General features: G+C 39.2%; 1 protein-coding gene across 1 annotated transcript in view; it reads right to left on the reverse strand.

Moving 5' to 3' along the window:
• Positions 1 to 23,402, reverse strand: part of Csmd1 (CUB and Sushi multiple domains 1) — a 1,626,901-nt gene that overhangs the window by 1,551,379 nt on the left and 52,120 nt on the right. The window lies entirely within an intron of this gene.

Below are 23,402 nucleotides of genomic sequence, written 5' to 3' on the forward strand. Positions count from 1 at the left end.
GATAATCACAAGCATTATTTTATTCTTGTATATTGTTAGAGAAATGGGATTTAAGCATCATTAGTTACAGATTTACTTGGCAAAAGTTCTACATCAACAGCTCTTCAGGAGCATTTAAGTGATTACAATGCACATTCAAATTTTACTATGAATTACAGAAATTAAAACATAAGACTATGTGTGACTTAGCCAAACAATTTCCTTTCCCTAAGAAAAGCATTAAATAGCATCTAAACCAAACTAATATTTACCATGTTCAAAATCTTCCTCATTGAAGCAAAATATTAGTGGCCAACATAGCTATCAAAATAATTAACTGTAAAAATCCACCATCATCTATAATGTGTGTTATCATAGAAGTTGATATCAAGTGATGTGATTGCATGGAATTCTGTAGCTAGCTAAACAATGCTTATTTTCTTCTAATTCATTCCATATTTAACAGAGGGACTCAGGTGGCCTTACACTTGCTATGTAGGTGAGGTTGGCCTTGAACTTCTGATCCTCTTGCCTGTACTCTGGAGTGCTGAAATTAAACCCAGATGGAATGTGTGTATACACATACATTTATAATTCCGTTAGAATTTATAGCTCACTAAATAGAAAATTTATTGTAAAGATGTGCAATCTAGCCGGGCAGTGGTGGTACACGCCTTTAATCCCAGCACTTGGGAGGCAGAGGCCAGTAGATTTCTGAGTGATTTCTGAGTTCGAGGCCAGCTTGGTCTACAGAGCGAGTTCCAGGACAGCCAGGGCTAGCTACACAGAGAAACCCTGTCTTGAAAAAAAAAAAAAAGATGTACAATCTATCAGAGTATTAGATACCATTTCAATAATTTATTGATATTCATGAACATAACTATGGAAACTCTAAGACAATGGTTCTCAACATGTCAACATGTGGGTCACAGACCCCTTTTGGGGTGGAATGAACTTTTCACAGGGGTTACCTAAAACCATCAAGAAAAACAAGTATTTACATATGATTAATAACAGTAGCAAAATTACAGTTATGAAGTAGTAAATAATTATATGGTTAGGAGTCAACACAATATGAGGTGCTGTCTCATAGGGTCATAGCCTTGGGAATGTGGAAAACCACTGCTCCACAGGATGCTTATTTCCCTAGGGAAAACCCAACCTTCCATCTTCACAACCCCTTTCCCCATACTGCAGCGCCTGCAGCCTAGCTTAGCTAGCAACTCAGTCCCCTGCAGAGAATCACCACTGACCTTCTTTGATTTCCACTGAGCTACTGCTTTGCAGCTACAATACTGCCTTTGTTACTTAGCTCTTAAGTGCATGTCTGTGGTTCCAGATCCTAAAGCTTCATGTCCGTGTCATCTGGTGATGCCTTCCCCCTGGAGAATGATAAAGATCTAAAGCACACAGCAATTGTGGAGATGGATGCCTTTAATTATTTATGAGCCATTTTGTTTAGTACTACTTAAATACAAATACCCCAACAGGAGATACATTTAGAAGCTCAGAAGCTGCTCTGTGGCAAATAAAATCCTTGCATACATCAGGTTGTCAAAGGATGACACATTGTGAGGTAATCTTAAAGACAAACTCTTCATTTCTGAAGAAGTTTTAGGGAGCTAAATGTTTCATTGAAAGGGAGCCAATTTATCCCTACATCTCTAAGGTGCAAGGTGCAGTGTGTTTATTAAAAAGATAAAGAGAAAGGGGGTATATGTTCTATGGGGGTATAGCTGACTTTCACCATCTATGGAGGGGTGTGGTGAGGTATAGGGGTAGGGGTTGTCATAGCAGGCCCATGCGGAGGCATCCCTTCCCCCTGAGGGACCAGCCACACGATGGTATAGTATAGAATAGAGTTTATTTAGGGCATAGGGAGAAGAGTTAAGAGAGGCAGAGAAAGGCAGAGAGAGTAGAGAAGTAGAGGCTGGCCATGACCTAGTGGAGAGAGGGGAAAAGAAATAGGGAAGGGAGGGGGGAAGGGAAGAGCCCAAGAGGGCAAGAGGGAAGCAAGAGTAAGCAAGAGGCAAGAGACCAAGGAGGGGCAAGCAGACCCTTTTTATAGTGGGTGGTCTACCTGGCTGTTGCCAGGTAACTGTGGGGTGGAGCTTAGACAGAATGCTAACAATGTGCATCAAGGCCAGAAAGAAAAGTTTGAGAAGGAATTGGAGACTCAGCTGTGGGATCTTGGACTGGGTGGGCTCTCCAAACCAAAAGGAAGAAGTTCCTCTCAGTCCTTTGCTGACCCCTTCAGCTGTGTCAATGTCTGACAAGGGACTTTTCTAGTCTATGAATTTCCATCAAAAACTAAATGATAGTTCCAGAAATAATCAAACCACGTGGTTTCAGACTTTGATGTCTTGTTTTGTGATAACTCCCAGAGGACTGGCAAAAACCGTAAGACAGGGAAAGAGACTTCACAAGAGAAAAAGCTGTGAGAATCAGCCCTAATTTGATGTGAAATACACTCGAATTGTTTGTGGGGTAATCTCCATTCTCTCTGAGTCTCTAATTCTAGCCAAATGACAATTAGCAGTCAATTAAATTTAGGCAGGGTACCAAGCACCAATCCCAATGGCTTTGGAGTCTTTAGTTTTAGAGGCATTGAAAGTACAGTAAATACTTCCCACAAAATACTGACAATAGCTTGTTATAATCACAGTGACACAACGACATGCAGAAAAACATTTGCTTTATAGTTTTATCCCCAAGCCACACTCTGAACAGAAGGTAGAGCCAGCATCTTAGACACATGGCTTTGATTAGTTGAAGCAGAAAGACCCCAAAACTGGAGCATGTGGGAAACTCCAGGTATCCTGGGCAAAGAGTGACAACTCTCTTGATACCATATCATCTCTCTGGGGACCCTTTAGGACTTTCTGAATATCTGCAAACACATAAGAGAGTAAGCAACTGAATGCCTAAATGTGGCTAGCCACATATCCAATATAGTAGACACTCAGAATGTAAGATTGTATTCTCCAAAAAACATTCCTAGAAAAATTAAGTTGATGCATAAAATCCTCAATAGCTATTGTGAATGGTTACAGCCTGTGTCTATAGAGACTGGCAGGCACAGTCTGAGCAGGCAGGTCTGTATCAGTAAAATGTCTAATATCTTTACTGAAGAAACGTATTCTTCCCAGAAGCAGGAACCCTAGAATGCTGACCTAGAATTCTTCCCTTGGGCCGTGGCTCTTTGCTGCTACTTCAAACAACATTGAGGAATGGGCAAAGAAGTTACTTGCTCTCTGTTAGTGAAAGCGGAATATTAAAAATAGCAAGGATGTTTTGAAGTTCAAGCACTTTCCTGCCATGGTAGGATTGTTCTGGTTTGTATTGCTAATACTATATATACTTGGTTTCTAAATGTCATCAGTGATGCTATCTTGAAGGTACAATCTCAATGCATACCCCAAAGAAAAGTCCTATTTGATATCTCATCTGAGTCTGATTCAGGTGTTATTATATATGTAAGTAACATTATTTAGACATCATGAACATTTACTGAGTTTTTGGATAACCCTGTGTCAGGGGTCGGGTGGTGAGTATTCATCCCACCAAGCCTCCTGCCTCTAGTTTTCACAGCTTCAGACACATTTCAACATAGTCAGATTATAAAAATACTCAGAACACCATATAACCCATGAAGACTGTGATTTTTCCTCATTATGTTACTACCACATTGGTTCAAAGACTGAGATGACTATGAGAGAGGGGTTGTGGCAGAGATGGATAAAAATAAGAACTTTGACGTCAAGCATTCCCACCTTCTGACTTAGCCATTCCCAAATAAGGGCCAGGTTGTTTCCACATACTCTTCAATCCTGGTAACTTACAGAGAAAACCTTCCATGTCCTTTGAAGTAGATGTAGTATTATTACTTCTAATCCCCTTCCTCAAATCTGCCCTTTAGGATATCACACTTACTTCCTCAATTATTCCATCTAAGCAGTTTCAGAAAAAAGACAACACTAACAAAAATGCATGCTGAATTGAAGTCTTACTTGCAAATGAAAACTCTATAATATTTAAAATCCCATCATATGAAAGTACTGAGGTCACTCCCCAGAGCTCCAGAGCAAGCAAACTGTGGCAGTTTATGTAACAGATTTCTGGATTCATCCTGCACTAATCTATTGGATGAAAACTTCCTGTAGAATTCTCCATGTCTAGAGGATGACAGGCTAGTAGGTACTGTAGGCTGCTCATGCTGTCTTACCTGTTTTCAGGTGAATGCTGATATAGAAAATAGGTTTTATAAAATGAACACTTACTTCTTTTTGTGCGATTACTTTTGATTATAAATACATTCTTCCTAATACCATGGTTTATAGGGCTTTACCATTTAAACATCATTATGAAACTAAGAGAGGTACAATGGGCTCAAAGACTTAATTGGCCAAGTGTCATGTTGTGTGAGTGTATGTGAGTGTGTTTATGTGTGTGTTATGTTATAACTATGTTTACATGAATGTACATGCATGTCTGTGTGTATGTATATATGTATGTATATGCATTTTGTTTGGTAACCATGTTTACATGAATGTACATGCACATCCATGTATGTGTATGTGTGTATGTGGCATGTAGGTGCATGGTGTATGTATGTGGTGTTGTAGCCATATTTACATGAATGTGCATGCACATCCATGTGTGTGTATATGTATGTGTGTTGTGTTATAACCAGGTTTCTATGACTGTATATGCACACCATCTGTATGTGTGCATGTGTGTGTATGTGTGTGTGTATGTGGTGTTATAACCACATTTATGTATACATGCACATCCATGTATGTGGGTGTGTTACAATCGTGTATACATAATATATATACATGTTCATTTGTATGTGTGTGTGTGTGGGGGGGGGATCTCCAGACATTGGTGTCTTCATTTACCACTCTCCACCTTATTTTCTTGAGGCAGGGTCTCTCACTGAACCTGGAGTTCATTGATCAGGAAGAACTAGCTAGCTGGCAATGTCTGATGATGCCCTGACACTATCATTCTGGTGCTGAGGATGGTACGCATGGCCATTTATATGTGTGGCTAAGGATCTAAACTCTGGTTGTCAGGCTGTCTGGGCAGGTCCTTTACCTTCTGAGCTACTTCCCCAGCTCAGAACCATGGTGCTTAATCTATTGATGAGGAGGATCCTCTCTGACAGTTTCATATGTTTCCTGCTACTTTCCATTCTATATATTGTAAATCATGTCATTTTAGAGTAATATTCTACTTAAGAGTTCTTTGCTGAGTCCACCTTCAGGTCCACACATGAGTTAATGTGAAACTGATTTTTATCAGCAGGCATTTTCCTATCTGTCTTTTGTAAATGAGTTCCTGGCTAAATAGAGCAACAGTTGCATTTATTCAAAACTTCAGTTATCTGCATGCCTTTTCTGATGGCTAGATTTAGCACAGAGGTTAGATACTACTGTCATGTTTGAGGTTTATCATATAACACACTGCTGTTGCCATCCAACTATTGCTCCCTGTATGGAGGCTGTGAACACAAAGGCAAGGTGCACCTCCTTAGACCACTTCCCTAGGATGCTGGCTTTGTCCCACAGTACTGATTTGAAATCTTTTGAGCAAAATATTTCTTCTTCTTTTTTTTTAAGAATAGATTATTACCCATTTCCTGATGTGACTTTGGTGTTGGCTTCTGTTACAAAAGCCAAAGAGGAAATCTCCTTCTCCCCACAGTTAACATTCAGGCAAAATGATTGAACTCTTTTTCTTTTTTCAATTCAGAGGTCTCAAGTTCAAATCCCTCTTGCACCAATTACTGTATATATGATATAAGCAAAGTATATAATGACTCCATTTTCCATTATCCTCAGTTGTAAAATAAAAATTAAAACAGTTCTACCATTCTAGTACCCTTATGACACTGTGTGTTTACATGGGTTTTTTATTATATCTATAACCAACAATAACAACGAACCTTTTTCACAATAGTGAGTTAAAAACATTTGCTAGAAAATGTAAGTAAATTATGCCCCAGGTGATGGATCCTTATATTTGCCTATGAGTTTAGGAAAGCAAAGGAATGGTATTTGGAAATTGTTCCCTTTGAAACAATTTCTTTTCTTCGTGAACTTGTAATAGCAATTATTGCCTAAGATAAAGGGTGTGTGGTGTTCTGGTATGTGATCCCTAGGCTAGCCCTAAGGTAAAAATTGTGTGGTGTTCAAGCATATGAACCCTAGGCTAGCCCTAAAATAAAGAGTGTTTGGTGTCCAGGTTTATGAAATCTAACCTAGCTCTTTACTGTAAACTTCCCTCTCCAAGAATTAAGCTCCTCACTCATTGGGTATATGATCAAATAATACTTTTATTGACATTGCTGGAGTAGACAGCAGAGTGTCTTAAGGAAAAATATCCCTAAAATATGTCTTCAAACTGAGTTTCAAATCTCAGAAGTCAAAATCAAAGTGGCTTTGAGTGAAAGGATGAATGGATCCCTGCAATTCTTTTACTAAGTTCAGTTTTGATGAGTGAAGTACTACAGCAGGAAGGGCCAAATGCTTCCACGCCAGTTCACACAAGTAAGCAGGAAAGGATACATGCTTTCGTGACACTTCCCCATTGTTGGTGAGTTTGCAAATTGGTACAACCACTATGGAAATTGATCTAGAGGTTCCTCTTAAAATTGGAAATAGGTCTACCTGAAGACCCATCAATACCACTCTTGGGAATATACCCCCAAAATGCCCCACCATGCCAAAAGGGCACGTGTTCCACTATGGTCATACTGGCCTTATTTGTGATAGTCAGAAGTTGGAAAAAAAAACAGATGTCACACAACAGAAGAATGGATACAGAAAATGTAGTTCACACAATGGAATACTCCTCAGTTATTAAAAATGAGGACATCCTGAATTTTGCAGGCAAATGGATAGAACTAGAAAATATCATCCTGAGTGAGTTATCTCAGACCCAAAAGGTCAGGTATGGTATGTACTCACTAATAAGTGGATATTAGCCAAGATTTAAAAAAAAAAAAGAATTAAAAAGGTACAGAATACCCAAGACACAATGCACAGAACTCAAAAAGGTCAACAAGCTGAAGGGCCCAAGTGAGGATGCCACAGTCCCACTTGGGAGGGAAAAGAAAGCAATTACCAGTGGGGATAGAGGGAAAGTGGACAGGGGGTGGGAGGTGAGAGTGGAAACTGATCTGGAATTGGGTGAGGGAAAAGGACTGAATCCCTGAGGGCCAGCAGAAAGAATGGAACCAGGCAACCTTGGGAGGTAGGAGGTTGGGGGGACCCTCCAGAATGCACCAGAGACCTGGGAGATGAGAGTCGCTTAGGATTCAAAGGTAGGAACCTTAGATAAAATGCCTGACAGTAGGGAGAGCGAACTTATAGAGCCCACTGCCAGCAGGAAGACAGAGTGTTATTCTTGTAAATCTTTCAATTCACTGGTCCATGTCATGCACATTATCAAATCTTGCAGGCACACTTGGTGGCAACAGTAGTCCCCTACACATCTGATAATGGCAATTCCTTCTCCTCCTTTTCATTCACGTAGCTAGAGTTTTGTCAGTTTTAAATCCTTCCTCAGACTCTCACTTTGGGTTCCACAGATGTCCTAGTGCCTTCTCTGTTTGAAGGATCAATGGTGTCTGCTCTGACTGTGACCACTATTAACTATTCTTGATTGAGCCTCAGTTACTATACTCTGGACACAAAAGTTCAGGGGCCAGGTACAGACTATAGATTATTTTTAGTACACATAATGTATATGTTTCTCTGTAAATATTTTTCTGCATCCTTCAAATGTTTACTTGGATTTTATTTTCAATTATCTCAGTGTTGACCCATCTACTAGTTACTCCCAATAAGTGTGATTTTTATTTCATTTGCAAAACTTTAATTCTAGCCTTCCAGTTGACTCTTTTTGTAAAGTGTCTATCACTCTGCTATGTCAAACAGTTGTCTTCTACAGTGTCTGCCTTTTAAACCCACACCATTGATGCATCAACCGTAACTACTCGACAGTGTCCTGTCTAGTAATTAGTCATTCTAAGCAGGGATAATGTCTGCCAAATTGGATATATTGTTACATTATTTCTTTGGTTTCTTTTTTTTGGGGGGGGGTGTTTTTTATTGTTTGTTTTGGTTTGGTTTTTTTTTTCTTGATTATTCTACCTTGGCCTGTACTGGTTAATAAGAAATAAAGGAAATAAGACCCAGGTGTAGAGATTTTTCTTCATCTGACTAGGAACCAGTTATGTTTGAAGATGTCTATAACCACAGGCTGTTTAGACTCCATCTTTACAGAGAAAGCCATTTTGTTAAAATTTTCATGTGCAGTCCATGAACACTGCCCAGGAGCCTCTTGGTGTGAGGTGAAAGATGGCAGAGTTTTTATATAGTCCAACATGATAGTGTGTTAGAGACTGTCTGCCTCATCTGCCTCTGACCATTTACTTTTCTAGTTTTCAGGTCTTCTCTTTTTTGCCTAATGTTTTCCTGGTTGTAATGTACTTATTCTGCTTCTGTTTATTATTCTATTAGTCTTTATTGTCTATAGTCTTAACATTTATTTCCTATGCCTTTTTGACTTGTGAGACAGAATAGCCCTTAACAGATTCCCTTGAGAAAGACCTCTTCCCCTTGAATTCCTTCCATCAAGTATATCCACCTGGGGAAAATGTGTTTCTTATTGAAAGAGATCTGGAACACTTCACACTGCTCAATCATGTACTTGATAAGACAAAGATAAGAAGGGGGTCTCTTTGGATGGTGGCTTGGTCTCTTTGTTCTCAGAGGCAAAGGGGAGAGGGAATGGGGTGAGGAACTGTGAAGGGGGCATCAGGATGGATGCAACATTGGAAATTTAAATAAATAAAATAATTAATTAAAATTTGTAAGAAGAACAGGATCTCTGTAAAATTTCCCTATTTACCATTTGCATATACCTAAAAGGAAAAGCAATAGTTGTGTGCTCTTAAGGTCTTCTAATGCATTCAAACTATTCTAAGCAATTAATGAAAAGTCCTTATTTTAATTTCCCCTCCACATGTTGTTTGTGGCTGATTCTTCTGGTAAGCCCATCATGGCTATGACTTAAGAAGCATATATGTCTCTCTTCTTTTCCAGATATGATTCTTACCCAAGAACCCATTTCTTTGATGTATGATGAGAAGCCATGGATTTTTTTTCCTTCTTCATTTAGCTTTATATTGTCAAAATGCAATGGCATCATGATTGTGATTGTTGCTTTTAATTTGATGACTACGTTTGATGTCTTCTGAACATTACCAATTTTTAAAATATTTACAGTTGAAAGAAAATTAATTGTTCCTATGACTAACAAATTCAGGCATCAGTTAAGAACTAATGTTAAATATGGATTTCTCCAATTCCCATGTTTCAATGTTGGCTGTAGTGTTATGAGGCATTCCATTTAGATAAATATTTTCCATAATAGATTGGACAGATTTTGGCTCATTTTTTGAAATGTATTTTTTAAGTTATATTGTACTATATGGAATAGCTGGCAACAGTTAGAAATCACTACTTACAATATAATTTATAAAATAATGTGAGGTTTGTATACTACTCATTATTCTATGCAGGTTTTTATAAAAATATAACTTTGATTACTAGGTTGCTTAAACACAACACACAGTTATATCTTAGTTCCAGATATTACAAGCCCAAGCTCAGGATGCTGGAAGGTCTGTGTCTGGGGCAGGCTGTTTCTTGGTTCATAGATCGCCTCTTTTTTTTTTCACACCATCAGATGGTAGAAGGTTTTCAGCTTTCACTATGTTTTCCATGCATGGAGGTTGCACCCTAACTCTTTCCCAGTATTCTCCCAAACACTGTTACCTTGGGATCTAGATTTTAACATGTGGGGTTGGGAAGAAAATATACATTCATTTAGGGTTTTCTGATGATTCATTCGAAATGTGACATTGTGGGTGTTAATAAATTCATGCTTTATGAAACAGGAAAATTTACCCATTTGGTTCATAACTCAGTTATCTGATTGATGATTAAAGGTATTTGATTATTGTCAAGCTCTGTCTTTAAACCATTTTCAACTGTCCCTGTCAACCTGCCTCTGTTAATGTCTGGATAAGGTCCCAGGTGCTGGGAGTGGTGGCACAGACCTGCAGGTGGATGGCAGCTATTCCTGAAAGTCACCAGGGAGACTCCTACTGGATGTTCTGCAGGATTTTTAGATAATTTGATGACTTCAGACACAGCATAAGTATCTGTTTCCCAGAAATAGTCCTCCATGATTTTACAAGATTAATATTTAGGCCTATGTCACTGTTACCAGCAGTCCATAATAATTTCCCTTAATATCAAGTCAGTAAAATTCTATGACCAACACCTGCCCTTAGCTGCCTCCGGGGATGGCAGAGACCTCCTGACAGAAGCATTTTGAGCTCCTGTGGGGAAGTGATTATATAATTCTTAGAATAAATAAACCTTCAAAGCCTCCAGAAGTGGGTTGAGCTGGCAAATCCCCAAACCACCTTGAAGTTGAGTCAACCCTGGAGAGGGAATGTGGTGTGATTTTTTTTTTTAATCAAGTCCAGAATCAACTTTTCTACTGAGCAAAAACTGTATACATGAGTTTCTCTATGGATAGACAGCAACATGCAAATAGAAAATAATTTGATTTTGAAGACTCACCTTTGCTGGCATCCACCCTCAGCCAGCACTGTTGTGCAAGGTACATCTAAAAGCACTTGGTGTTTAGAAAGTGGTGCACTCTTCTCCATCTACTCCAGCTTGAAAAATAGGAGGGCTAATTTATGGTTCTTGACTCAGTTTCTTAATTTAGCTTTTTCTATTTTTTTTAAAAAGTGTTTTGCAGTGTTCTGTGCACAGCACAAATTTTAATTTTGTTGGAAAACAGATCAGGACAAGTGATGACTGTTCCATTTTTCTTGTATAAAAGTCATTGATGGGATATATATATATATATATATATATATATATATACATATATACATTAGAATATATGTATATATTATAATGATCTACATAATGCAATACTTGCCCCTTACTGGGATGTTAGTGACATTATTGCTATTCATAATAAATGCATGAATAAGCCTTCTAGGCCAAGTGATTCTATATTGAAGCAATTAACTGCAATACGTATCTGGTGACTGTCTTTGCCCCAGTTGAATAAATTATAACAATAGCTCCTTAATCTACAATGTGCAAGAGGAAGAGGCAATGATCCCCTTGGCCAGTATGAACAAGACACGCTACTTTTGAACTTCTATCTCATTCTGGACCCTCCATTTAGCAACACCATCTGAGATCTCTAGCTCCCCTCCAATATGCAAAATTAGTTTCATCTTTGAAGATTCTAGATGAGGAAATCGAGCTTCCAAAAAGGTAATGAAGCTTGCCAAGAATGAGATAATTAGTAAGAGAAGACCAAATCCCAGCACTGTACACTCACAAAGCCTGCGCTTCTCTAGTACCTAACACAGCCTTGGAGAATAAAAGGAGCGAGCTTAAAATTAGCTGCTTCTCTCACCAAGCAAGGGGGAGGCTTGCTTTCTACGATAACACTGACATCCCTGACAAAAACACGTGGGGGCAGCTGACTGAACTAAAATGACATTAGGGTGAAAGGGAGGAAGACCATTAGTTTGGAGATAATGGCAAGGTGAAAGGCAGTCAAAGACTCTCATCCAATGAGCTCAAATTCACAACCCTCATACAAAGAGACAGAGCATGACTCAGTCTTTAGCATCCCAACTAAGCATTCTGTGCTGGCTCAATTTCCTTTTGCTGAAAAATGCTGACAACATTTAGGCCTAGTACCACACTTCTCCTTTTCACTTTCTTCTAAAGACTTTTGTTCCCCTTCAAGATAAACAGAATAACTGCCAGCAAATTTCAAATAGATTGAAAGACTTGCAGACCTAAGATTTGCATAGCAGCTTCTGTAGAAGAAATGTGGGAGACAGGAAAAAACGGGAGTTTCAGAGAGGTCTATGGAAGGAAATTCTGTAGAAAGTGTTTCATGAGAAGCACCACCAGCTGCTTCCTTGTTTCCATGCCCAGGATCTGAAGGCCCTTGAGCCCTGTGGCTGTGCCTGTCATAAAGCACCGAGATCAACACCAGCATTTACTACAATATAGCTCTTCTTACTACAGACAGTTTGGTGGCTCTGAATGGCTCCTTGCCTTGATAGACTCCAGAATCCTAGGCAATGCCTGGATAGAGGTTGCATGAATTACAAGGATGAAAAACATCACCTAAGAGCATCACAAGAGAATGACAATTCCCAGAGTCTCATTTCCAACAGAAACCTATGCCATCAGAGGATATTACATGAGCAAGTCTCCAACATATGTCTATGGGACATACCTACATGGTTTCAGCAACCAGAAAAAGTTCTGTCTTACCAGATGCACACTGGAGATTAGGATTCCATTCTCAGACTTTTCCTGACTACAATTAATCTTAGCAAGAACCACTGACAACCCACTAAGCAAGGGAATTGTCCACGTGTTTTCAGAACCGTGCTCACAGTGCCAAGTCACAAACTAACCCTTACACCATATTCTTCAGGGCATCATAATGAGGAGGGCTTCTCTAGACAGCAGCTGCCAGAGATATTACTGTTTGGACAGAACCCAATTATGGCGCATCCTTCTTAATTAATGTAATTATCAAAGGAATCTATAAAAATAGGGCTCTAATTAATTGTATCCAATTAAGATTTAAAATTATAAATCCAGTGATTATAATTTCTTGTATTAGGTATGATATTGCAATTCATGAGAAATACTTCTGTAGGAGGCAAATAGCAATTTGGCACCTAAAACAGCAGAAAGAAAGATTTTGAACATATGGATATTAAATTAGTTCTTAAAGATCTCGGCTGGGAAATGAAGGTCATGGGTTCTGGAAGCTCTCTATCACACATATGAGAATTATTTACAAATATGTAAATATGTAATGCATACATATGCATGTCTACATATATGCACATATAAAAATGTACACTTATATTTAACTCATTGAACTTCAAGTTCAATTCTGAGAAAAGTTTCTCCTTCATGTTGAAGGCGAAGAGAAGAATGTAACACTGTGACATTTAAAGATAGGAAAAGGAGGTGGGAAGACAATGCAGGTGAGGTAAGCATACTGTAGGATGCACAAATCATTTTATCCTTACACACTGTAAGATAAAAAGGTGGAGTCTTCCTTCCCTCTGTAAAGTTCCCAGGTCTTTTGCTAGGATCTAATTCATACCAATAAGCCTGGAGAGGCTGAATGTAATAAAAAATTAGATGCTCTCAACTTCAAGAACACTATGAATTTTCTCAGCTTATACTACAAGCTTAAAAAGTTCACGTACCAGACTAGAAGTAGAGAAACTCTACAAGACAGACCCATGGACATTCATAACTTGGACCACTGCTATTCCACAGGTCTTGACTGACATCCCAAGTAAGACAAGGGATATTCCTCCAGACAGATGGAAGGTGCTCTCTGCAAGGAAATGGGATACTTTCTCTCTGATGTCAAAATGCTGGGCAGGAGCCACTGTAATTCATTTTCAGAAACATCCTAAAGGCTACTTAGCTCCTTTGTCTAATAAGGTCATGCTAAATTAGGTCTTACAGATTGTAGCTGCCAAATGAAGGGCATGGGATCAAAAAGCTCTCCATCACACATATGAGATTTTTAATATACATATAAATATATAGCACGCATATAAGCATACACACATCCATATATTATATACATGCATATAAATTTATATTTAATGCATATGCACACATGAAAGAAAATGCAATACACTGCCATTTGTTAAAATACTCCACTCACACCCTAGTAACAGCATTTCCTCCATTGATTTATTATGTTTGTGAGTAGCTATGTGTCTTAAGGAAACATTTGCATGTAGATTAACAACCACAGATTCTGATATACATTTAGACACTGAAGTGTTTGCACGGAAACATCCAATTTAGGAGAATCTGCATGCTATCTTCCTTGCTCGTGCCTGCTCCCAGCATGTGTTTTCTTCCTAGAGTTTCCATGAACCAGCACATGCAGAGGAGACGGTGCTGAGGTTTCCCGGGCTGTCTGCAGCAGAAGGTGAAGCAGAAAGCAGGATGATGACTGCATCAATTTAACTCTCAATTATAAGCTCCCAGGCTTCCTGAGCAGACCCAAGGGAGGGGTGGATTAGAGCCTTGAGCTGTAGGACTGGGAAGACCATGGAGCCTCACACACCCTTTCCAGGTCTGGAGACAGACATCCATTTGGATATGACTGGCGGAGGCTCAAACTTTCAGCAGAGACACTTGATGCATAGAAGACTTGGCACCGTGGCCACATGGAGACCCATCTGTCACAGTGGCATCCTGCCGATTTCAAAGTTGCTTGAATCTTTTCAGCAAATTCTAGGTACCATGAGGGAGTGGATCATCCCAGGGATTCAGTGTAGAGCATCCAGTGGGATCCCTTCCATGGGAGGTCCCTCTCTGCTCCCACCTATCCCTGCCCCAGTCTTAAATGAAACCTGTGGCCACTGATATACAGAATGAGTTCCATTTGCCCTGGAAAGACAAAGCCAGCACTTCAAAGGATGTCCCAATGCCAAAAAGACAGGTGGTGTTCAGCAGGCATCTGATGAAGTCAGGAAGATAACTCAGGGCATAAAAATGTTTTTATAAAAGAAAGTAGAGTACTCTCCACAGGAACACTTTGAGGGCATTCTGTCTATGGCCACAATTATGGAGCTAAATCGAATGTTAGCACATTTGGGTTGCAAGAACATGGGCTAATTCCGAATTAAGGACTTGTTCTCAGCATCAGCAGATATTGTTGGCAGTACTCAGGGGTGACTTCAAAATAAGGCACAGTCTTTTGTAAAGCATGTCCTGGTGACAGAACTGTATGCACTGGAATCCTGAATGCACTCTCCAGTCTTCAGGTCAATTGTGTGCTGGTGAAGATGGTTTTGTTCACTCACAGAGTTCATATTCCTCTTTTTGCATTGGAATTTGAAGGTTGACAGCAGTTGTTCAGGAATATCAAATGTCCATGTGGCCTGAAAGTTTCATAATTTTATTCTCCCTAACAGCTGACTTAGACCCTATTGTGTATATAGGCCACATTTTCTTTACCTTTGCTTCTGGTGCCTGACATCTAGGCTGTGTTCATTTCCTTGCAGTTATGAACAATGAACAAAGATGGTAGGTGTCTCTGTGCTGAGACACAGAGAGGTGTTGTAGTCTCAGGAGAACACATCACATATTTTCTCTAATTGGAGCCTGACTTTCGACATTTGTAAATGTGTAAAGAAGGGTTACAGGGGACTCTATAGTCTATCAACATAGAGAGGATACCACAAGAGGAGAGAAAGGTGTTGGGAAGGGGATTAGAGGCTGAAGTCCTCCATGAGATGAAAGTGAATGGGCACTCCTGGAGAGGAGAAGGCACGATGGGAAGAGGAGGGGGAAGTAGCAGAAAAAAAATGACAAAAAGCAATTTCGGTAAAAAATAAATAAAAAACAAAACAAACAAACAAAAACCCCAATAGTATAATGCAAACTCTTTGTAAGGCAATACTTTTCAATGCATGTGGGAATCAATTCTTTCCTTCACAGCAGAACAGGAACTAGAGAAGGTGAACTAACACAGATTCTCCTGCTTTGAAACTCTTCAGTCATCATCTCCAGAGTAAATACCTTGTATAAGAGGTCTGAGAATTGTCTTTAAGGGTGATGTTATTTAAGCATGTCTTCTATGCTAGTATGGGTGCTGAGACATTATGTGAAGTGAAAGGCTTACTGGAACCTGGCTTGTCACCTGGCTTGTCATCTCTTGGGCAGTGGTCCTCAACCTTCCTAATGCTATGAGGCTTCGATATAGTTTGTCCCCCTGTGGTGAGCCCCAACCATAATATTATTTTTGTTGCTATTTCACAACTGACATTTGCAACTTCTATGAGTTATAAATATCTGATATGCAAGATATCTGAAATGTGACCCCTGTGAAAGTGTTACTTGATACTACCCCATAGGGGTTACTTGATACCACCCTAAAGAGGTCACAACCCACAGGTTAGAACCACAGTTCTCAACAAATATTGAAAGCATGCTGTATACTCTCCAGAACTCTGAGGGCATTTACTCCTGGAGATATTCATCTCCCTTTGTCAACATCACAGCTCTTGACTTTATAGTGTCTCTATGTCCCTAATTGTGGGATGGCAGTCACATGACTCCATTCTTAGGTTTCCACTGGTGCTGGGCATTCAAACTCAGGTATTCAGGCGAATTCAGCAAGAACTTTTGTGGCTGAGAACTCTCCCCAACCCTTTAAAACATCCTATAAATAATAAATGCATTAAAAGAAACTAAAGGGAATAATAAATCAGAACCACTAGACTGAGTGAAGGTTTTCACCATGCAGGTAGCCACATATACATGCAGTGTTTCAAGATAGGATGGGCGATTTTATGAGAAGTTAATGTTGGTGAAGCACAACCTTTTAGACAATGGATCTATGTGTTTCTCTAATAAATCTGCTGTAGCAAAATATTCTCATGGTTGTTTCAACCAGCTTCCTCTAGTGATAGATTTTGTACTTCTTCACTAAGAAAATTGGAATGTGAATAATGAAGTCTTAAAGAGGAAATGAAATGCATCCTGGAAAGACTAACTTACACATCTAGAAAATATAATGTTTCTTAAAATTAAGCCTGATAAAACTATTTTCTACAGAGAAGTACCACTCTTCCATGAGATCATCATTTCACTGGACAGTCATGGATGGAGTTACTTACAACTGACTCTCAGACGCTGTTTGTGGCCTAGGCTGAGAGTCTCCCAGATTCTGAGGAACCTATCCGGTTCTGTGTCATGTGCATATGGGTGCTTCTTGGAATGGAGAAATGAAATGTGTCATCTGCCCCCACTCCACAATAAGAGGATGGAACACAGTGGCCTATTATGTAGAAATGCTGGGGAAAACTTAATTATACCTTAAAGTCTATTTCAGTTTTCCAAAACGACCTCAAAAGTGATGATTATTTTACATGAAATGTGGTGCAAGTGTGATTTTATAGTATTTTTGTCTTCTTTAAGCTCATTCTTTAAAAACCACAAAGATCTCCTTATACTGTCACCTAAATATATAGTATTTGTATAAATGTGTGAGCACTCATAGGGAGGGGTCTCTTCACCAACATTTTTGCAGAGTATAGGGAACATCATTGCAGAAACACCTACCAACTTTTCAATAAAAGTTAGGTGCACCATGAGAGCCTAGAGTTCTTCCATGCTTGTTCTAGCATCTCTAGAAGGCTGCCAAACATCACCAAGGACTCTCTAGGAAGTTTCTCCTCAGTATATATAGCAATAATGTGAGTTGTTAGCTACTAAGGTCCTCCCTGAAACTGGAGGCTCACTTCCTTCTATCTTCCTCTTATTCTAAGTACTCCTCTGTGTGGGAAAACACACTTCCTGTTATCAAAGTGCAATTGCATCCATAATTCTTCCTGACCATTTCTCAGAGTTAAGTGGAGAGCTTCTGTAAGAAGTTTAGAACTTGGGAGAATATCTTCAATGGAACTGAATTAGAAAATAGCAGCTGTGTTGGCATGGCTTAGTATTAGTATTTCAAAATCATGTTTAACTGTGCATGAAAACTCTTAACATTGTCTTTCCCCTCCTCTTTTTCCTCCTCCACATCATCACCCTCTTCCTTATCTTCCTCTTCCTCCCATTTCTTCTCTTCTTCTCCCTTTTCTCCTTTTCTTCTTCATCCTCTATCACTCTCTCCACTATCACACTCTCATCCTTCTATTTAACAACAATTTTCATTGATCACATATTTTCTTCTGGCAGTAAACAATCTTGTGATTTAATATCATGTTCACATTGCAGAACAATTATATGTATCCTGCAAATGACCTCCCTTACATAATTAGTGCCAAAAGGGTTGATAGAATGAATTCTCTTTTAATGTAGTTGTGGACAGGATAAGACTGTGGACTGTGGGCTTTCATTTTGTAAAGCTCCTACACCCAAGTGTCCTCTTTAACCACAAGGAAAAGCTTCCACAAGAGCATCGATTGGGATTCAGACCATCTCAGGGTGCCCTATGGGAGAAGCCATTGCACAGACCTAAGCCTTTGCTCTCAGGAGCTGTAAGGAAGACAACAGTAACTTAAGCAGTAGACATGTGTAATGATCAGTTGACTGGAGCATCAGTGCCAGGTATGAACCCTGTTGCATCCAAACTATTACCTTGCATAGGTACCTCAGGTTTGGAAGCCCAACAGCTAGCAAGCCACATTGAACCTTGAAAGCAATGATAATTTCAGAGATGTTTAGAATATACTTTGTTTTTCGTTTTTGTTTTTTCTCTTTCTATACCAGCGTTCACTTGAAATGGATATCACGATGAGAGGTGTGGTGTGTGTGTTCCTGAAAGAAGCCAATTTTGCCCTGGAGCGTCTGAGCTCAGCTAGTAGCCAGTCTCATACAGGATCAAGTGTGCTGCAGTTTCTCTGCCTAGCAGGGATTTAACGTGCATATATGAGATATAATTTCTTTTCTGGTTTACGTGTTTTATTTATGTTTATATGACTAAGAAAATTGCAGGCACTTTATAAGGTAATTTAATCAAAATATCTCATCTCATCTAAAAACCCATAACTCTCCTGTGTAAACAAAGCTTTCCTATTAAAAATGTGAGAAGTTTCCATACCATTTTTGTTTTGCTAGAGATCAGACTTGATGGAGTCTTGAATGAAAGACTTCTCATCAAACATGTCAAATGGGAAATCCACATAGAACTTCTGTGAAGAGAATGTTGTCTGAGAATCACTCATTTTCTACTATGTTCACCAGGTTTCATATTTTAGGATTTGTATGTATGCTGCACATATGTGCACATAGGAAAAGAAGTGGAAGTCAGCAGTCAGTGCCATCCAGTGTCTACCTCCAACGGTACCCACCTTATTTGTCAAGATTCTCAGTGAACATAGAGCACATCCTTGCAGGTAGGATGCCTGTTCAGTGAGCTGATAGTACCTACTTGTCTCTACTTCTTGGTGCTGGGATTACAGGCACAGGTCCCCACGCCTGGCTTTTCAAGTGGTGTTGAGAGTGTGACCTCAAGGTCTCAAATATGTGTAGCAAGCATTTTATTAACTAAAATTATCTTTCCCAGAATTCTTTAAAATATGGAGGAAGATAATCTATCATAAGTTTTACACACAGCAACAGACAGAACAGAAAAATGAACCAAGCTCTTCTCTGAAAACCTCACTCCTCACCCCCCCCCCACCTGCATCATGGAATTCAATGGTCTTTACACCTACTGTGAATGTTAGACAAATCCTTTAAACATTTTTGCACAATGAGTGGCATTAGTGACTATGTACAGGAAGTGCATTGGCTGATTTTCAAATGTTGTACAATATCGCATATTTCTAAACCACGATACTCAGTTCCAATCTAAGTAGAAAAGAGCACACTTTCTTGACAGTTTGCAGTTGTTTAATATCTGAGCTTTGGATCATGAAGAAAAGCCCCAAGATGGCTTCCTCAGAGAATGAAAACACATGATCACTTACAGTTTGAGAGGTGTAATTCAGTGTGACTTCATTTTTTATTGTGAGAATGGCTCATGTCAAAGTAAACTTTAATTTCCAGCTGGGAGCATGTTGTGTATAATGTGGTTAGATGAATTCTTAGTTATATGACTTCTGGTTATGATGATATTCCACTTGTAATTGGATTGATAGTTAGGTAGAGTAGTGAATATTTAAAATATATTCTTCTGGGCTATAGAGGGATCTCAGTTGAGAAAGTGAATCCATGATTCCTCCTCAAGCTTGACATCTAGCACCACCTACAACAGGAATGGGGGTATGTGCATGTAATCATGGACTTTGGATGATAGAAACAGGAGAAGCACCACGAGCTCAGAACTATCCCTGGCTACACACACACACACACACACACACACTTGATATAGATCTGAGATAGAAATAGAGATAGACATAAACATATATATATAGATATATTATAGAAATTAATTTTAATAATTTAAAATAAACTACAGTGTTATAATCAGTCACTTCTCATCAGGTGCTCTTTCTGACATTCTCTTATCTGGGGAAGCGTGACCTGTTGTTTCCAGCATATTCTATATGTACACACAGACACACAGACAGATACACGCACTTTAATTTCTCTGTATTTATATACACATACATACAAATACTTTAATTTCTCTGTATTTATGCATTGGCAGCCAAAGGTTCATATTTGAATCTTAGTACATTTCCAGATGTTTATTCTTTCCAGATAACATCTCCCAAGCACAAACAAGAGAGCTGATAAATGCATCTAAATAAACAAGCAAGCAAGAAAGCAAATGAACAAACAAATGCATCTTTTGAAAGGGAGCTTTGGCTCATGAGTTTCCCTTAAATGATGCTTTATGACATTAATGCTGATATTCATGAGACTGACATGTCAGAACTCCAAAAGACATCCCAGCACATCAAGTTTGAAATATTTAAATTGCAGGATAAGAAAACAAATTGCTTTCACGTGTTTTTTTCCCTTGTGGAAAAATGAATAAGTGGATGTATCAGATGTAAACATGAATGCTTTATGGCCTTGAGTAGAGGGGTAATAAAACACCCATCATTTGCAGTAACATCCTTTCCTCTGACTCTGTCATAAGCTCTTTATCGCCATAGTATTTTCTCTATTTGAAAAATCTACACATTTGACTAGGCAATTCTCTCACCTTAATGTCTCAGCCAGATCTCCTAGGAAATTGGGGAGTCTCAACTCTGCATATCATATTTGATGCATCACCTCTAGTCACGCTCTTTGTATCTGTTAAATGATTTACTTTGGTAAAGAAGTGATAGACGGGCTAAAGAAATGTTTCAGTGGTTAGGACACCCAAGAGTTTGATTCCCAGCATACTAGTTGTGAGGATCAAAACCACCGCTAGCTCCTAATCCAGAGCATAGGGAATCACACACCTTTCTCTTTGCCTCTCTATACACACACATGCACTTGCTCTCACACACAAATACAAAAACACACAAGGACATACATACAGTAAAAATAAAACAAAGTATAATATCAAGGAGTGTTGAAGATATAGAGGAAAATATCAAAATGTAAAATTAGGAACGTATATGCTTTCTAATCCTTAAATCCCTTGTGAAATCATACATATGGCAGACACACTAATTGTTGTTGTTGCTGTTTTGTTTTGTTTGTTTTGTCTTAGCTATCACCTACAACCAATGGGGATTTTGCAGTCTACATTGAGCCTTGTTTTATCCACAGCATATTTATTCCTCCCCCCGCCCCCATCCCTGCTGTCTACTTCCAACTGGACCATGAGTTTGCCTAGTGTTGCTCTCTAGAAAGGTCTACATTTCTATTTAAATATTTTGTTATTGGTAAATTTTTATCTTTCTTCTGTTTTTGATGTAGTGAACAAATATTCCTTTAAATTGACTTATAAACCATTTACATAGACCCCCAGACAACGTTTTAAAACAGAAAATATCTAGCAACAGACTATGCTATTTTCTTCCTACAGGAACAGGAAACACACACTCATTACGCCTTTTGCTGAAGCCACAAATGGAGCTGTACCATTTGCTTTAAATGCAGTACTTAGTACATCCTAATGTGAGCACAGAGAACTGTCAGCATCTTAGAGTATAGAATGCTCATGTGGGCCTCAGGATCTTAGCTACCAGAATCAAGACTGCTTAGATGCCCATTGATCTGTCATGACAGTCCTTTATTCAAATATCAACTTAACCACTGAAGACTACAGGTATCACATAGAGCTACACCTTTGAAATAGACCCTGAATCTGTATTAGGTCATCCTAGGTTGGGAGAAACAGCAAGTGAAGCCCACTCTTAGTTCATCTGGGTAAAGAGCGGTGAAGATGGAGGCCAAGGACATGAAACTGGAAGTGCAAATGGTGCCAGATGAGACATCTGTGCAGACAGCTAGCAGGCATGCGTCTCCTTAAATATCCTGACCATCATGAGCTCCTACTTCTGGCATTTATCATGCTCCCCATCAAACCCTCTGACCTGTAGCATCAGGGTGGCTTTCCAAGCAGGCTGAAATTTCCCAGAACTCTCAAGCTATTTCTGTACATCACATTTTCACCAGAATGAGAAGGTTCTGACAGTCGATATCTAGATGACTTCAACAGGGGTTACTGTACTAGAAAATTCCCAGTCAGTTACCATGTCTCCAATGGAAAAAGTAAAATTCCTTCAATTGTGCAAACAATACTCAATTTGGCTCTTTTTACCGCACCCTTCCAAGGCTTGTCTCAAACATTTTTCAAAGTTCTTAAGTTGAAGGCTTCATCATCAACCTGCTATAAACTGGAGTAATGGAACTGTGAGGGTAGTAGTAGTTGAGACTTTAGGGGGTACATCTTTGAAGGCGATCCCTATATTATGATTTCTGCCTTTTTTTTTAAAGATAATTTCTCTATCTTGGCCACCATGTGGTAAACATTTCTGTTTCATATCTCTTCAATTGTGTTCTGCCTCCAAAACAGGACTGAAATACCCATGACATTGTGGGCCAAAATAATCCTTCCTGTCTCATGTACCACAGGAATAGGCAGCTGACTGCCACATTCTCTGAATTTCTCTGCTGGAATCTCCTTCTTAGCTGTCTCTGCTGTGCCTCTGTAGCGGTGGACAGCACCAGATCTACAGAGTGCATCTCTCCGCTTCTGCCATCTGCATGCCCTAGACATTTTTCTCCAGGAGGCCACCAGACCTCCAGGGTCCCAACACAACACAGTCCTTAGCACAGAATACTTATTATCTGCACCCATGTGTACTCTTACTACCATCTACATAGACTTCCAAAATCCTTTAGTCATGATACACTCTGACCAAAGAGAAAAGTAGTCAGTCTGTCATGTATGCATCTCTGTTTACTGGAACTGGCACACAGCAGGGTCTCAGAAGTATTCGTTCAATGAGTATGTGAACAAACTCCATGAGACACAAACACAAACATGGAAGAAAGAGCCCATGAAGAGAAACTTGACATTCTTCTAATTTATGAGTTTACTCTACACAAATGTGCAGAAACTCTGGGCCACTGCCAGGGACTGTGCAGTTGAGAGTGCTAAGTCACACCAGCACACAGTCTAGCTGGTTTCACATCCCCACTATGATTGGTGAGGATGGAAACACAGTGACATTTATCACCTGTCTTCCCATGGACTAATTCCTGCCAAATCCCAAAACATTAATATTCCCTACCGCAGGTTTCACATTTTAGGTCATTTATATTGCAGATAATAGCAGTTAATTTTTAATCTGAAATAAAAGAAGGTTACCAGGCTGCAATACATTGTGT

The sequence above is a fragment of the Mus caroli genome, unplaced genomic scaffold (assembly GCF_978045245.1).
Source record: "Mus caroli unplaced genomic scaffold, Mus_caroli_1 scaffold_10, whole genome shotgun sequence".
Lineage (NCBI taxonomy): Eukaryota > Metazoa > Chordata > Mammalia > Rodentia > Muridae > Mus > Mus caroli.